The 17,912-nt window shown below is 46.0% G+C and overlaps 2 protein-coding genes across 16 annotated transcripts in view; one reads left to right on the top strand and one right to left on the bottom strand.

Annotated features, from left to right (window-relative positions):
- MCF2L2 (MCF.2 cell line derived transforming sequence-like 2) overlaps positions 1-17,912 on the top strand; it is a 356,849-nt gene that overhangs the window by 171,836 nt on the left and 167,101 nt on the right. The gene's annotated exons all lie outside the window — the stretch shown is intronic.
- The window catches only part of B3GNT5 (UDP-GlcNAc:betaGal beta-1,3-N-acetylglucosaminyltransferase 5), a 38,282-nt gene that overhangs the window by 13,577 nt on the left and 6,793 nt on the right, over positions 1-17,912 (bottom strand). For 3 of the 7 annotated variants that reach the window (XM_060242633.1, XM_060242634.1, XM_060242635.1), the window contains exon 3: positions 16,318-16,372. The exons of the other annotated variants lie outside the window; for them this stretch is intronic. The gene's annotated coding sequence lies outside the window, so the exon portion shown is untranslated. The remainder of the gene's footprint in view (positions 1-16,317; positions 16,373-17,912) is intronic. 7 annotated transcript variants of the gene reach the window in all.

Genomic DNA, 17,912 nt, shown 5'->3' with positions numbered 1-17,912 from the left:
AGTAATCAAGCATTGTTCTGCAGCCATTATCATAGCCTCTGTGAGTTTCCTTCCACATGGTACAGCAGGAGTCCCCAACCTTTTTGAGCCAGTTTGGTGTAGTGGTTAAGAGTGCAGACTCTAATCTGGGAGAACCAGGTTTGATCCCCCACTCCTCCACATGCAGAGAGCTGGGTGACCTTGGGTCAGTCACAGTTCTCTCAGAGCTCTCTCAGTCCCACCTCCCTCACAGGGTGTCTGTTGTGGGGAGAGGAAGGGAAGGTGATCGTAAGCTGCTCTGAGACTCTGAGTGAAGGGCAGAGTATAAATCCAATCTCCTCCTTTTCCTCAGAATTCAGACACAGCATGGTTGTTGCAGCCACAAAATGGCTGCCGCAGGAAGCAGAGTCAGCCACGAAATGATTGCTGCAGCTTAATTTCAGTAACACATTGTAGATATCCTGGTGCTGTTGTGGTAGCTGCTACCATAGCAACTTTTAAAACCCCCCCAAAAACTTCACAGACAATCAGATCTCCAATCAGAAGCTTTGCTGGGGGAAAGCCCTACCTGGCCCCACCCACTGTTAGGGTTGCCAGTTTCCAGGTGGGGCCTGGAGATCTCCTGCTTTTACAACTGATCTCCAGCTGGCAGAGATCAGCTCCCCTGGAGAAAATGGCTGCTTTGAAAGGTTTACTCTATGGCATTGCTGAGGTTCCTCCCTTCCCCAAACCCCTCCCTCTCCCAGATCCACCCCCAAAGTCTCTAGGCATTGTCCAACACAGACCAGGCAACCCTAAACCAAGTCCTGGAAAAAAAAACTTGGTGGCTATTATCATACACACTAAATAACGCACTTATCCACTTTCAATGCACTTTCCAAGTGGGTTTTACTGTGTGAACTGGCAAAATCCAGTTGGAAGGTGCATTATTTAGTGTGTGGTTGCGGCTGGCAGGTACCAGAAAAGACACCAACAGTTGCCATTGCACCCATGGCAACCATATCGGGGGACCCATGGAATACAGGCTGGAAGTACACAGTGTGATATTACACTTCTGGCTCTCTAAAAGACCTGTTTATTTACATACGTCTTAAAACAAAAAGGTCAAATTAATAGCACACCTGTTCTCTCTCTAAATGCCATTATAATGGACCCGATTTACCAACAACATATTATCTGGACATGAAGCGCTCCTGGGTAACAGTCATGAAGAAAGACACATTACCAAGGAGGTGTACCATAAGAACATAAGAGAAGCCATGTTGGATAAGGCCAATGGCCCATCCAGTCCAACACTCTGTGTCACATAAGAACATAAGAGAAGCCCTGTTGGATCAGGCCAGTGGCCCATCCAGTCCAACACTCTGTGTCACATAAGAACATAAGAGAAGCCCTGTTGGATCAGGCCAGTGGCCCATCCAGTCCAACACTCTGTGTCACATAAGAACATAAGAGAAGCCATGTTGGATCAGGCCAGTGGCCCATCCAGTCCAACACTCTGTGTCACATAAGAACATAAGAGAAGCCCTGTTGGATCAGGCCAGTGGCCCATCCAGTCCAACACTCTGTGTCACATAAGAACATAAGAGAAGCCCTGTTGGATCAGGCCAGTGGCCCATCCAGTCCAACACTCTGTGTCACATAAGAGAAGCCATGTTGGATCAGGCCAGTGGCCCATCCAGTCCAACACTCTGTGTCACATAAGAACATAAGAGAAGCCATGTTGGATCAGGCCAATGGCCCATCCAGTCCAACACTCTGTCACACAGTGGCCAAAAACACCAAGTGCCACCAGTGGGGCTAGAAGCCCTCCCACTGTGCCCCACCCCAAGCACCAAAAATACAGCATCACTGCCCCAGACAGAGTTCCAGCAATACGCTGTGGCCAATAGCCACTGATGGACCTCTGCTCCATATCCTTACCCATTCCCCTCTTGAAGCTGGCTATGCTTGTAGCCGCCACCACCTCCTGTGGCAGTGAATTCCACATGTTAATCACCCTTTGGGTGAAGAAGGACTTCCTTTTATCAGTTCTAACCCGACTGCTCAGCAATTTCATTGAATGCCCATGAGTTCTTGTATTGTGAGAAAGGGAGAAAAGTACTTCTTTCTCTACTTTCTCTATCCCTTGCATAATCTTGTAAACCTCTATCATTTCAAAAGCTGTGCTTGGAAAAAGCAATCTTGTGGAGGAGAATGAGGTTAACCAAGGCATGGTTCTCTTGGCGAGAGTCTTCATTCCAAAAGAAAAAAAATTGCAGGGTTTACAGACCACAGCTGGTTTCAAAAAGGCAGGAAACGATACTTTTATCACCCTGAATTTTTTGCAGTGAAAATTTATTTTCTCACCCACAGGCCACCTTCTTGGAAATTTTATTTGCGGCTTATTTTTTAAAGGGTGCACTACATCCTAACATTTCCAACAAGGTCAGACCAGGTGCTGGTAGTCTGTCCTCGTTCCACTGATGGTCTCCAGCAACACAGTCCGCGTCAAAGGACACCCTTCCCATGTATGCCGCCCAAGCACATCTGGATCATAGTGGAATTTCCATTTGGTGTGGGATCAGGGGCCTCTACCCCTTCCTCAAGAAACCGGAAAGTAACACCTCTTTCATTTGCTCTTTGCAGCCTTTGGTATTTCCCCAAACAGGCATATCCATTTGTTAAAAAGGAAGCTTCTGTTGGAGGGAGATTGATCTTCAAATAGCATATTGGTTAGGAGGAGTTTTCCATTTACTAGATAATGATACAGGGCCTTCTGATTGGTCCTGTCAATCAAAGAAACTCACTGAATGGGTACGTGAGAGAGGGTCTTTTCAGTGGCAGCCCCACAATTATGGACCAGCCTACCCTGGGAGTTGTGCCTGGCCCCATCACTATCAATCTTTAGGAGGCAGCTGTAGAGTATTTTATTTAAGACTGTGCTTGGGTTAAGTTTAGCCTCAGTCCTGAACCGTGTTTTTAAATTTTGGTTTATGATTTTGATGTATTTCCTTCTATGCATTTTACCTGGATTTGTAAGCTGCCTTGAGTGCCGTAAGGAAGAATAGCAGCTAATAAATGCTTTAAGTAAATTAATACTATTGGATTTGGCTTCCATTGACTCCCTTAGTTGCAACACCCTGATTTAAATCTTCCGCTTTGCTGATACAAAGAACCACCACATTGTTCTTTTGCTCTCCATAATGGAAAGGACTTGTCTTGTTCAGTGGTGGAGAGACATTTCACTGACTTCTTTTTATAGTCAAAAAAGGAATATTCTCATTTCCTCTGCTTGTGCTTTGCACCAGCAGTTTGGCACAACTTGAAATCCCGCTTTGTATCTAGCACCCTCTAACCTAATCCACTTTAAGAAGAAGATATTGGATTTATATCCTGCCCTATACTCTGAATCTCAGTGTGGTCACAATCTCCTTTAACTTTACCCCTCAAAACAGACACCCTGTGAGGTAGGTGGGGCTGAGAGAGCTTTTACAGCAGCTGCCCTTTCAAGGACAACTCCTATGAGATCTATGGCTGACCCAAGGCCATTCCAGCAGGTGCAAGTGAAGGAGTGGGGAATCAAACCCGGTTCTCCTAGATAAGAGTCTGTGCACTTAACCACTACACCAAACTGGCTCTCTTAACCCACAGCATAGCCTATATTCCATTTTAAGACTACAACTACAGAAGGTGGGTTTAGCTACCAGGCCTCGAAAGAACTTCTTTTCCTCACATAACATTGAAACAACCCTAGTGGATTAGACCAGCAGTTCCATCCTGTTCAACACAGTACCAGCCAGTTGCTCTAGAGGACCAACAGCACGGTATAGATAGAGGACATAAGAACCTAAGAGAAGCCATGTTGGATCAGGCCAATGGGTATCCAGTCCAACACTCTGTCACAAAGTGGCCAAAAAAACCAGGTGCCATCAGGAGATCCATGACTGGGGCATTCCCCTGATGTTCTCTCCTGGCACTGGGATAAAGAGGTTGACTGCCTCCAAATCTGGAGGGTCCTCGTAGTCGCTATGGTTAATAGTAACATAGACCTATTCATCCATGAATCTGTCTAACCTAGGAGTGGCCAAACTGTGGCAAAAATCAAAGTACACGCCTCACTTCTGAATTTAGCATAATTCATTCACATGCACTGCGAAAACGTCACAAAATGCCTCCCAGTTAATTACTTCCCATACTGTACCAGACATTGTATCATGTATTCATAGTCATCCATTAAGCTTATGCATACAACAGGCAATAGTTTTTAATTGAGGCGGCATCTTACGGCAGAACAAACTTTGGCTTCTCTCTCCTCTCAACACGGCTACAGGATCGTAACCAGCTTTGTCGGGATCGAATAGTCCCTCTCCCAGCTTGTAAATCTGCTCTACGGGTAAAGGTTTATATCCCCACAAACCCTAAGAAGGGCTATTCAGAGATCTCACATCAGTTACCTGAACCTGATTGGCAAGCTTTGGTTAGAGCCGCCAGGGGGAATTCTCTAGCAAGAAAAATGATTGAAATGTGGGATTCACTGCCAGACGATGGAGTGGCAGCCACAGGCATAGACAGCTTCAAAAGAGGGTACAGATACGTGGAGGGTGGATCTGCCAATGGCTACTAGCCATTGTGACTAATGGGAATCTCCACATTCAGAGTCAGTTAGTTCCTGAATCCCAGTGCCAGGAGGCAATGTCAGGGGAAGAAGAAAATATTGTTTTGCACCAGTTTTCCATTATTCTGTTCAGAAAATTTTAGAAGCTGCCCGGTGCCCCTCCAGTGTGCACAAAACTTGAACACTGTTTTTAGGACTTGGTATTTTGGTGTGAAAAGACATTGCATTTGCTATTAATTGCTCTTTTCAGAGTGAGGTTCCAAGTCCAACTCACAAAATATCTGGGGACTTTGAGGGTGGAGCCAGGAGCAAGGATGTGACAAGCATAACTGAACTACAAAGAGAGTTCTGGCCATCACATTTAAAGGTACCACACATGCCTTTCCCTTCGTTGGAAATAATGAAGGATAAGGGCACCTTATTTTGGAGCTCACCGAATTTGACTCCCTGGTCTAATCTTTTTGAAACTTCAAGGGTGTTTTGAGGAGAGGCATTGGATGCTATGCTGCAAATTTGGTGCCTCTACCTCAAAAAACAGCCCCCCCCCCCCCCCGGGAGCCCCAGATAACCGCAGATCAGTTCTCCATTATACCCTGTGGGAATCTGTCTCCATTATATCCTGTGGGAATCTGTTTCCATAGGGAACAATGGAGTGCCCAGCAGTCATTCTTCCCCCCCCCCCCCCCGCCCCGCGCGCTTTCTGATGACCCTGAAGCCGAGTGGGGGGCCTCCAAACCATGGGATCCCCTGCCCCCATCTGGGGATTAGGCAAACCGGAAACTGCAGTGTAATGATTAGTGGCAACTAGAGTAGACCACCGCGTAATTACACGTTGCAAACATTTGCTAAACAAATTTCCTTTGTATTCTGTTACACGTGTGTATTTTCATTCAAACCAACATTCTTTTCAAATCAAAATATAATAAGATATGAAAAATGACTATTTTGATTTGAAAAGAATTTTGGTTTGAATGAAAATACACACGTGTAACAGAATACAAAGGAAATTTGTTTAGCAAATGTTTGCAACGTGTGGTCTACTCTAGTTGCTACCCACCTGGGGATTTGACAGCCAGTTTGGCGCAGTGGTTAAGTGCACGGACTCTTATCTGGGAGAACCAGGTTTGGTTCCCCCCACTCCTCCACTTGCACCTGCTGGAATGACCTTGGGTCAGCCATAGCTTTCGTAGGAGTTGTCCTTGAAAGGGCAGCTTCTGAGAGAGCTCTCTCAGCCCTACCTACCTCACAGGGTGTCTGTTGTGTGTGTGGTGGGGGTGCGGGGAGGTAAAGGAGATTGTGACCACTCCAAGACTATAGGGCGGGATATAAATCCAATATCATCATCATCTTTGCAGTTCTGCTCCGAGCATTAATACACTACACAGCAGAGACATGAAGGTATGCTGTAGACAAGTAACACTGCATGTTTACCAGCTGGATAGGATGGTGCCTATACATTCTGTAGGCTCCAGAACAGGAACAGGATTTCCTCCCCCCCTCAGCCTAAGGGTCGTCTCTCTGGCTTTTCCTGTTTACAGCAGCGGCCTGCTCCCCCCACTAAACCGTTGAGTTGTCCAGCAGGTTCTCAGGAACAGTCAGTCTTCCAACTGATGCTTCTAGTCAGGATGAGGGTCAGATGAAAAACTCCTGTGGGCTGGATGTGGTCACGCATGACTTAGCTGGGCTGCAGAGCCCCTTCCTTTAGCTATATGAAGTTTCCCCACCCTATCCACCCACCGGATCTGAATGCTTTGCAGCTGTCTTGTCTGTGCATGTGCACAGAGGGTGAAAACAAGTTTCTGAAGTTTGCTAAACTTATGAAAGTAGACTTTGCTTACGACATTTAATGTCTTTGCTGTATCAGATCAAGTCTATTTTTGTAGCCAGCTTTTGTGCACTCAAGAGACATGAACATGCCCCCCTCCTCCCTCCGATTTATCTCCTACACTAAATACTCAAAATTACATTTTTATCCTAGTCTCCAAGCAACTCAAGAATACCATACAGAGGTGTTTTTTTTAACACACATAATTTCAGGGGGGGGGGGGGGGTTAGCCTTCTTCAATTCTATTTTTCAGGTTTTAAAATTACAGAATAGATAAAGGTAAACGTAGTCCCCTGTGCAAGCACCAGTCGTTTCCGACTCTGGGGTGACGTTGCTCTCACAACGTTTTCACGGCAGACTTTTTACAGGGTGGTTTGCCATTGCCTTCCCCAGTCATCTACACTTTCCCCCCAGCAAGCTGGGTACTCATTTGACCGACCTCAGAAGGACTGGAAGGCTGAGTCAACCTGGAGCCAGCTACCTGAACCCAGCTTCTGCCGGGATCAAACTCAGGTCGTGAGCAGGGAGCTCCGACTGCAGTACTGCAGCTTTACCACTCTGTACCACAGGGCTCTTTACAAAACAGATACAAGACATTAAAACCTACAATATATAGCACCTTCCCCCCCCGTTTTCATTTCTAAGCAATTTGAGCAGGACAGCGAATCAAACACGATGTAAGCTTTGGAGAGTCAAAACTCCCGTAACATGATACAGTTGCCCCTTCTCTAAACACCCCGCATATTGCTTCCTGGGATTTAAAAATAACAACAAACGTCCGCAGATATTTGCATGTAAGGAAATTCCCTTCCCAATCTTAATGCTCATCACCAACTACAATGGAAATACCAGACAGTACCAAAAAATACCAAAATAAGGAGGAGCTGCACCCTTTAGGCCAGGGGTGGCCAAACTTGCTTCAAGGAAGACTCACGTAGAATAAATGTCAGATGCTGGTGTGCAGCCCAACGTCTCCCTCTCTGTTCAGTTACATCCCATGACTGTCCAGTTTTGGTGAATTGTTTGTACACTCCCTCTGCTACTTAGTTCACATGGAAGAATACAGTCTTTTACAAAATAGAAAGGGGGGGGAGAAGAGTCGATCAGTACAAAGGTCTCCGGTAAGCTATGCTTCGCCAACTAGATATTATTCTTTTGGGGGCATTTTGAGGGATGCTGCCCCCATAGGTGAGGCATGTTTTGTGTCCAGGGTCCCCAAACCTTTTGAAATTGTGGGCACTTTTGGGATTCTAACACAGCATGGGGGCACAGCTACAAAATGGCTGCCACAGGAGGCAGAGTCAGCCACAAAATGGCCGCCACGGCTCACCTTCCATCACAGTGAAGACTCTTGAGCTGCGGTGCCAGCTGCTGCCAAAGCAACGTTTTTAGAAGTCTGCACAACTGATCATAGATGGCCAGTCAGAAACCTTCATAGCCAATAGCCCCACTAGGGTTGCCAGTTCTGTGTTGGGAAATGCTTGGAGACTTTGGGGTTGGATCTGGGAGAGGGCAGGGCTTGAGGAGGGGAGGGGCCTCAGCATGGTACAATGCCAGAGTCCACCCTTCAAAGCAGCCATTTGCTCCAGGGGAACAGGTTACACCAAAAATTGTTGCTAAATGTACAATTTGTATATCCTCTATACCAGGGGTGTCAAATACGTAGTTCAGGGGCCGAATCAGGCCCTCAGAGGGCTACTATCAGGCCCCCGAGCAACTGGCTGTCATCTGCTTCTTTCTTCCTATATCTTGCTTCCTTCTGCATAACAGCTTGCTTTGTAAGGCTTGCTCAATGGCACAGGAGCTACAGAGCAAAATTTTCTCCATTGGCTGAGGCTCCTCCCTTGGGGAGGAATAGCTTGCTTTGCCAGGCTCTCTCAATTACACAGCAGAGGTACTGAGCCAAGACTCTCTTCCTTCTATTGGCCGAGGCTTCTCCCCCCGCCCCTCAGTCCCTTGGGGGAAGAAAGGAAAGAGCCAGAGCTTCCTTTGCCCAGTTGCCTGGATCCCATGGCAGAAATACAAAGAAAGACCAACGAGTGCTAACCTTTTAAGCATGTTTTGAGTTTTTAAAACATATGTGTGTTTGTCTGTGTTCTTTACAATATTTATATCTCTGCTACTTAATGTTAAATAGGCACATACATGGCCTGGCCCAACAAAGTCTCATTTATGTCAGATCTGGCCCTCATAAAATAAGTTTGACACCCCTGCTCTATATAAAGCAACACAACATATCAACATCAATAACATTAACTCATCTAGTCACTTCTATTATATTGTATCAAATCACAATAGCCAGGTTTCCAGGACAATGAACTTGGTTGTTGTGAATCAATGAACTTCCAGGACTTCTCTTAAAGAGAAGGCAATGTCTCTTAAGTCCTTGTGATGTGAAATTCCTCGTGATGTGAAACTGGAGAGCCAGTTTGGTGTAGTGGTTAAGTGTGCGGACTCTTATCTGGGAGAACCGGGTTTGATTCCCCACTCCTCCACTTGCACCTGTTGGCATGGCCTTGGGTCAGCCATAGCTCTGGCAGAGGTTGTCCTTGAAAGGGCAGCTGCTGTGAGAGCCCTCTCCAGCCCCACCCACCTCACAGGGTGTCTGTTGTGGGGGAGGAAGGTAAAGAAGATTGTGAGCCGCTCTGAGACTCTTCGGAGTGGAGTGCAGGATATAAATCCAATATCATCTTCATCTTCTTCTTCTTTTTGTAGATGTATCCAACTTCAGTAGAAATGGCCCAAAGTCCACAATTAACAAATAAGCGTTCCAGAGCTGTGCACTTGGGAGAAAATTCAATAGAAGGCCAAAAAGGAGAGAAAGTGAACTTATCCTTTAAGACTGTTTCAGTGCCCTTTCTCTGCTCATTCTCTCATGCAATCTCTCTCACACAAGCTCTATCAAAACATCTGCAGGTATTTTGACAAGCTTGTCCATGTACAAGAGATGTGTTATGTGGCTCCGTTAGGGATTATGGTGATTGCACTTGAGACTGACCACCGAAGCCTGTCAGAGTTCACCGTTTTCTTCAGGGAAGCTGATCTGTGCCCACTGAAGATCAGTCATAAAAGCGGGGACTCTCCAGCCCCACCTGGACGTTGGCAACCCTAAGCTTCACCTACTTGCTAAAAACACTTGGGGCGTGCCAGGAAGGTTTCAATGGTTGTCATGGAGCCCACGGGCATGTCTCCTTTGCATGATTATGCAAAAAGACCATAGATCGCAGAGTTTGACCACACATTCATTTCTTCCAGGAAGAAACACAAAATCCCTGCTAGCTTTTATGCACTTGCAAATCCTAGTAATGCTCTCTGCTTGGGATCGTCTCCCAGTATGAAAAATACCCCCGAGCGCTTTGGGCAGGCATTCATGTTACCTTTCTCTTTGGCACGTGCTAGGGTTCTGGCTCAGTGGCAGAGCGTCTGCTGTCCACGCAGATGTTCTCAGGTTCAGTTCCCCAGCCATTTCCAGTTCAAAGGATCAGAAAAGGAGGTGGTGCGGAAGTCCTCTCTCTGGTTAAACCCCCGGAGAGCCATTGCCAGCCAGGCAGGCATGACTGACCTCGACAGACCAATCACCTGACTCAGTATAAGACAGATCCACGCCTGCTTGTTCATTTGAGAACCGCCCCCCCCCAGCACTCTTTGTAAGTAATTGCACTAGGACAGAATAGATTGGGGGGGGGGGAGCTGTGTTGGTTTGAAGCAGCAGAACAGAGTTTGAGTCCAGTGGCACCTTGAAGACCAACAAAGTTTAATTTTGAGTTTAGCTTGCACCCAGAAAGCTGGGAAATATAATAAATAGCTCAGAAGGCTTAAACCCTGAATAAAACCTCGTTGGGTCTTAAAAGTGCCACCGAACTCAAACTATGTTCTCCTAGGACACAGTGTTGGTAATGCCCACGCTCCACAAGTTCAGCGAGTCGGATTACTTTCAGGCAAGGACCAAAGATTTATGATTGCGTTTGTGTGGAAAGAAACAGCTTGTCGAAAGCCCGTGTGCATTTCGGGGCAAGGACCAAAGATTTATGATTGTATTTGTGAAGAAAGAAAACAGTTTGTCAGAAGCCACGCATTCCTGACGCAGTGCAGTTATTCCCTTTGCCGGGACCATAAATTTTGGCGTTTGTCTTTTGCGTTAATGAATTAAGTTACATTTCCTGCAAGCTGGTGTCACTGAAGTCAGCTTTAGATGCTGCTCACTCCCGTTAACCTCCCCCATTGCAAATACGTCACAGCCTCATACACTCTTCTTATGCTCCACTGCCAACAAGTTAAACATGTCCCACCACCACCCAAGACCTCCAGAGTCTGGCCTTGTCCATTCCTTGTTCTTGCCCAGTGGTTTGCTTGACCCCAAAACAAGGCCTTTGTGACCGCTTCCCTCCCTTGGAAACAAGCATCAAACATACCTCATGATCCAGGCTGGCTGCCAGCTTTTGGGCTGGGTAGACTAATGTCTGCCTGCAGATCAGATTTCTAAGGACTCCAGAACATAAGCAGCACATTCAGGCAATTCTCAAAACACAACCCATTTCCTCTCTCTTCTGGGTAAGGTTGCCAATCTGCTGAAAACTCTATTGTTTCACATGGGGATGCTCTAGCAATTTGAGGAAGCGCTATGGTACCACAGTTTCCCCTCAAATTGATAAGAGCATCCCCACGTGAAACCATAGAGTTTGCTGCAAATTCCTAGAGCATCCCCCGCATGACGTGTCCAGTGCAACAGGCCATTTCCGGGCACATGGTGGTGACAGGATTTTTTTTTGGGGGGGGGCAGGGATCCCCTCCCCAGTGACCTCCTTGCCAGCCGTCATTTTGCCAAACTTTACTCAATGCTCCAGATAACCACAAATAGGGCATTAACTGATAGACCAGGCTACCAAAATGTAAATATAACTAGAGGCTTAGATGCAGCTGTCATTTCAATTGATGGGATAGATTTCCACCAGTGGAACAGGACTTTCTCCCCTCCCCTCAGGTAGGGTTGCCTGGAGATCTCCCGCTTTTACAACTGATTGCCAGATGGCAGAGATCAGCTCCCCTGGAGAATACGGCTGCTTTGAAGGGTGGACTCGATAGCATTGTACTGTGCTGGGGCCCCTCCCTTCCCCAAACCCCACCCTCTCCCAGATTCACCCCCAAAGTCTCCAGGTGTTTTCCAACACAGACCTGGCAACCCTACTCCCTTGGCACACAGGAGCCTGAAATACCCTACCACCTTTCACCAGCCCCCTGCTGCCGCTCTGGAGAAAGAGATGCTTTGAAAAATCATCACTCCAACAGCATGACATCACATCTAGGGCGGACCAGGAACTGATACTACACCATCAGAGTGCCAGTGGTTTAAATGTCTCTGCCAACCTGAACCAGTTGCTGAGTAATGGTGTTCCTAGGAGAGCCAAAAGTCATCCCCCCCCCCAACTATTTTTCAGGAGTGGCTTCCCAATGTTCCTTCTAAGCTGTGGAGTCTTGTGAGCAAAAATTCTGCTTTGTGAGCTACTAACATATGAACATATGAAGCTGCCTTCTACTGAATCAGACCCTTGGTCCATCAAAGTCAGTCTTGTCTGCTCAGACTGGCAGCAGCTCTCCAGGGACTCAAGCTGAGGTTTTTCACGCCTCTTTGGCTGGGCCCTTTTTATTTTATTTTTTTATTTTTTTTAGTATAAGAGTTTTTATTTAGGAAAAAAAAGAATAAAAAGAATAAATGTAACAGAGAGTAAACATAACAAGAAAGCAGAAATAATCAAGGGTAGACACCTACACCTACACATACTTCAACACATAGACAAACAAATAACATAAAACAGTAATACAAACACTCAGTACATCTACCCACTCCCACACACTGGGAGATGGAAAGGATGTAAAAGAAAATATAGTTTTAAATTATTGCTCCAAATCAAAACCTCTGCTTTTAGCCCAATTATAAACGGGTTTCCATTCCTCCTGACATTTTTGCAAATTACCATCCCTTAATCTAGTGGACATTAAATCAGCTTCTGCGGTATCTAACAACTTGTTAATGAATTCTTCTCTGCTAGGAGTATTATTTATCTTCCAGTACTTGGCATAAAGTATTCTGGCAATAGTGACTATATACAATAACAGCTTCAGTTTTGCTATAGGAAGGTTTTGTCTGCAGATACCTAACAGATACAATTCTGGTACGTGGATAAACTGTATCTTCAGGATTTTTTGAATCCAGATATTAACCTGGGACCAATATTTTCTCGCATCCTTGCATTGCCACCATATGTGAAACAACGATCCTTTAGCTTCTCGGCACTTCCAACATTTGTTTGAATATGTGGGATATATTTTAGCCAGCCTATCTGGAGTAAGGTACCATCTGTATACCATTTTATATACATTTTCTTTAAGATCTGCTGGCCGGCCGGGCCCTTTTTAATTGGAGCTACTGAGGATTGAACCTGGGATCTTCTGCTTACCAAGCAGATGCTCTACCACTGAGCCACTGTCCCTCCCGACACAGCCAACGAAGCTCTGGGGCCATTTTTCCGGAGCTAAGACAAAAATGTGAGCTAGGGGGTTAAAAAACTGTGAGCTAGCTCACATTAATTCAGCTTAGAGGGAACACAGGCGGGTACATCTCATCTTGCAATTGAGCTCTGAAGCAAGCAAAAGCTTCTGCCTCTTCAGCAAGTCACAAAGCCAACCAGTGCAGATGGTAAGGGAGGCGAGCCCTGGGCTGGCTGGCAGACCATCAAGGAAATCCATGGTCATGACGCAGAGGCAGGCAATAGCAAACCTTTTCTGAGCTTCTCTTGCCTTGAAAACTCTATGGAATTGCCATAAGCCCACTGTGCCTTGACAGCAAGAATGCCTGTATCATTACTTATTGTACAGCGGAGTTACACACAGGAAGCAGATAACATAAAATGCGTAACCGAGTCGATACAACGCGTATGCAGACCGACTGGGCAATCCCCCTAAAAACCAAAGCTGAATTTTTTCAGTCTGCTCAATTGCAGCTGGGGAGAGATCAAAGAGCTCTGTCAGATCTCGCTGGAAAGCCCAGCCTTTTGACAGATGGAAAATAGTATGGCGAACTGCACAGTTACAAGCATGCCTGGTGTTTTGCCCCATTCTTGTAATCAAAATGTAACCCAAGTAAAGCACATATGAGCTACTTGCTAAAAATGGGAAGAGACACATGTTTAACTCCACCTTGGTGCAGAAGCAGTTTCCAAGTGGTAGGAATCTTTGGGCTGGCCTAATGTTCGGGTTTACACCTCCGCTACCATTGATGAGCAAAACCAAAACAGTCCGAATTATCCAAAGTATATTCTGTCTACAACGGTCGAACACTTTTTAAAAAGGCTGCTTTACTAGATACAATGAACGCATCCTCTACTGTGCTAACTTTATTTTGTCCCTTACTTCTCTAAGTGTCCATCAGAAGTGACAATCGCCTGCTCACATTAACTTGAATCGCTCATTAACTCCTTTAACGCTGGACACAATAAGGCAAGTTGGAGAGAGCGTCTCAATACGGGTATTCTTGGAACATCCACTCCTATAATGTTTATCACCCACAGGGCATTTTAGTAGAAAAAGCCCAGCAGGAACTCCTTTGTATATTAGGCCACACCCCCAATATCACCATTGTTTCACTCAGGGATTTTGTAGAAAAAGCCCAGCAGGAACTCCTTTGCATATTAGGCCACACCCCCTGATGTCAAGCCGGCCAGAACTGCATTCCTGCTTAAAAAAAGAAGCCCTGATCACCCAAATGTCATCCCCAGTGGTAGCTGAAGCACCATTGCTATTATCTGATTGTTTTATTGTTTTAATATTGCTTTGTTTATTGCCTGTTTTATGCTAGCCGCCTTGAGTCCGTACAGAATGGGCAGGATATAAATATAATGTAAATAAGTTTTTAAAAAATCAGGAGTTTCCCTTCCTTCTCAATATATCAATGCACTGAGCAAGCAAAAAAAGATGGTTCTTTCTCTCTATAGTAGGGGTCCACAATACGTTGCCCATAGATACCACAGAAGAAGAGGAGAAGTGTTGGTTTTATACCCCACTCTTCACTACCCAAAGAGCCCCGTGGCACAGAGTGTTAAAGCTGCAGTACTGCAGTCCTAAGTTCTGTTCACGACCTGAGTTCCATCCTCAGCAGAAGCTGGGTTTTCAGGTAGTCGGCTCGAGGTTGACTCAGCCTTCCATCCTTCCAAGGCTGGTAAAATGAGTACCCAGCTTGCTGGAGGGGAAGCGAAGAGGACGGGGGAAGGCAATGGCAAACCACCCCGTAAAAAGTCTGCTGTGAAAACATTGTGAAAGCAACGTCACCCCAGAGTCGGAAACGACTGGTGCTTGCACAGGGGACCTTTCCTTTTCCTTTTCACTAACCAAAGAAGTCTCAGAGTGGTCCACAATCACTTTCCCTTCCTCTCCCCACAACAGCCTACCACATACACCTTTCCCCGTTCTTCAAAGGTCCCGAGCAGGGGTGGCCAAGCTTGCTTAATATAAGAGCCACACAGAATAAATGTCAGAGAGCTGCAAGACATGAACGTCAGATGTCTGAGAGCTGGAAGGAAAGACAGAAAGCAAATATAGCAGGAGAAAGGTGGAAAGAAAGCAACTTTAACTTTAATGCATTCTCTAAGCCAGCCAATGGGGTGGTGCGAGCTTTGAGAGCCACACAATATGTGTGAAAGAGCCACATGTGGCTCCCCAGCCACAATTTGGCCATCACCAATCCAGGGTGCAAGTAGAACCTGCCACCATGTCTCGAGAAACAGAAGACTGTGCCCAACAACAACAACAAAAAAAGCTATTTCCATTCAAACTTTCTCCAATCCAGCTCCTTTTCATCTGGAAAGAACCAAGCAGTGCAGTTATCTCACAACTGTAAGCAGGAAAGACTGTATTTACAACATTCTAGGCAAGTTGAACCTTTAAGACCAACAAAGTTTTATTCAGAATGTAAGCTTTCGTGTGCTCTAAGCACACTTCATCAGACGAGGAATCAGGTATCTTGTACCTGATTCCTCGTCTGATGAAGTGTGCTTGGAGCACACGAAAGCTTACATTCTGAATAAAACTTTGTTGGTCTTAAAGATGCCACCTGACTCCTACTTTGTTCCACTGCTTCAGACCAACACGGCTGCCCGCTTGGATCTATCAACATCCTAGGCAAGAACCGTTTTTCTCCAAGCTTCTCCGCCAGCCTTCAGGGTAACTAACCCTTCTGGCTTTCTGTTTACCAGGCCAAGTCAGCAAAATGGGCAGCAAGAAACGTGATTGGGAGGGAGCAAGATAACACACTTTAACAGGTTATCTACTACAGGAAGCACAACAGTTACACACAGCAATAACAATTGTGTGCCGTCGAGTCACAGCTGGACTCAGGGTGACACCAGGACCGTGAGGTTTTCAATGCGACAAACAAGCAGAGATGGTCCATCATTTCCTTCCTTAGTAGTCCCCCGTCCAAGTACCCTGCCTGGTTTTCAATCTCGAATGACATCAGGCTACGATAGGCTTATTTTGGCTGCTGATTCTGCATATTCAACTCAGTTTTCAAAGCTATGTAGTGTGGCACTGTTAACAGGGATGACTTCACTGCGCTTCTTGATAAAAGCAGCTAGTCAGATTAATCAATGTAATCAATGTTTTGCTGACTCGGCCTGGTAAACGATTACTGCTAATCTGCCGTTACACTGCAGTCATCTCTAAACTGAACTCCTCGGCTCAAGATGCGTAGCAGCGTTTGTCAGGGTTCCCTCAAAGCTGAGTTTGTGCGAGCTAGCTCAGTTTGTTAGCCTCCGGCTCGCACATTTTTGTCTCGGCTCAGGAAAAATGGCCCCGGAGCAAACTAACTGATGCAGGAGCTCCCAACTTGAATGCCAGCAGCTCACAAAGCAGGGTCTTTGCTCACAGTATTGGTGTTTGTCTATCTGTAGCAGTAGAAAGGAGCAGGATTCCAGGAGCACCTTAAAGGCAAACAAAATTTGTGGCAGGGGAGGCGCTTTTGCATTCTGTTTTTTAAATTAAACTTTAAAAAACGATGTACAAGCGCAGTCAAATATTTGCAAAATCTTAACCCTTAAATAGGAGGATCATGCTTTTCCGTGGCAGACAGCATGCACTGCCACAGTCGTACAGTCCCTGTCCCTTTGCAGAAGCATCTTTCAGAACCATTTCGTTACAGCACAGAGGTTACAGACCTGTGTCAAAAAACCCTTAAGAGCCAATTTGGTGTAGTGGTTAAGTGTGCAGACTCTTATCTGGGAGAACCAGGTTTGATTCCCCCACTCCTCCACTTGCAGCTGCTGGAATGGCCTTGGGTCAGCCATAGCTTTCGTAGGACTTGTCCTTGAATGGGCAGCTGCTGTGAGAGCCCTCTCAGCCACCTCACAGGGTGTCTGTTGTGGGGGGGAGAAGATATAGGAGATTGTAAACCGCTCTGAGTCTCTGATTCAGAGAGAAGGGCGGGGTATAAATCTGCAGTTTTCAGTCTTCTTCTTTAACTCCCCCCCTCCCCCCAAACAAAAACCTATAAGAAGAAGAAGATATTGGATTTATATCCCGCCCTCCACTCCGAAGAGTCTCAGAGCGGCTCACAATCTCCTTTACCTTCCTCCCCCACAACAGACACCCTGTAAGGTGGGTGGGGCTGGAGAGGGCTCTCACAGCAGCTGCCCTTTCAAGGACAACCTCTGCCAGAGCTATGGCTGACCCAAGGCCATTCCGGCAGCTGCAAGTGGAGGAGTGGGGAATCAAACCCGGTTCTCCCAGATAAGAGTCCACGCACTTAACCACTACACCAAACTGGCTCTCTGGCTCTTCACAACACATCTGTACCATTACCCTAGGATCAGATTCAGACAGGCGAAGTTCGAGAGGCAGATACACACCACGACGATATGATCAAAATAAAAAGCTGCAAAATAAACTCCCTACAAAGAGAATACATACTGACGAGTTCAAAAGAGCTCAGCTTACAGAATGCGTACCTGAGATATCTGAAATAGTGAGCAGTGACTCAAGGAATCTCATCCCCTGCCACAAACTTTGTTTGCCTTTACGGTACTATTTTACTCTTGCTCTTTTCTACTAATCAGCACAGACACTGGTCTACAAAACTGTTATGCAGGTGGGTTTTTTGACACAGGTAATAAGGTCTGTAACTGCTGAATTGTAACAAAATGGTCCCGAAAGATGCTTTTGCAAAAGGATAGGGACTGCGACTGTGTGCAGTATATGCCGTCTGCCACTGAAAACCATGATCCTCCTATTTTAAGTTCTCCGTCGTTAATGTCCCGTGCTAATTTCTTATACTTTATTTCAACTCTGTTCCGATTTCCCCCCATTCAAATCCTACTGCACTTGTTTATTGGACGTCCCGTCCTGTCGGTTGTATCGACTTACACAGTGGATTCTGCTTTGAATCTCAGGAAAATAAGACTATAAATAAAATAACTGCCCATCTTCAACACCAACCACAGCCCTAAAAAAAAGCAGGTCAGTGAA

The sequence above is a fragment of the Heteronotia binoei genome, chromosome 6 (assembly GCF_032191835.1).
Source record: "Heteronotia binoei isolate CCM8104 ecotype False Entrance Well chromosome 6, APGP_CSIRO_Hbin_v1, whole genome shotgun sequence".
Lineage (NCBI taxonomy): Eukaryota > Metazoa > Chordata > Lepidosauria > Squamata > Gekkonidae > Heteronotia > Heteronotia binoei.
The sequence above is the reverse complement of the archived record's forward strand: the minus strand, read 5'-3'. Positions and strand labels throughout refer to the sequence as shown.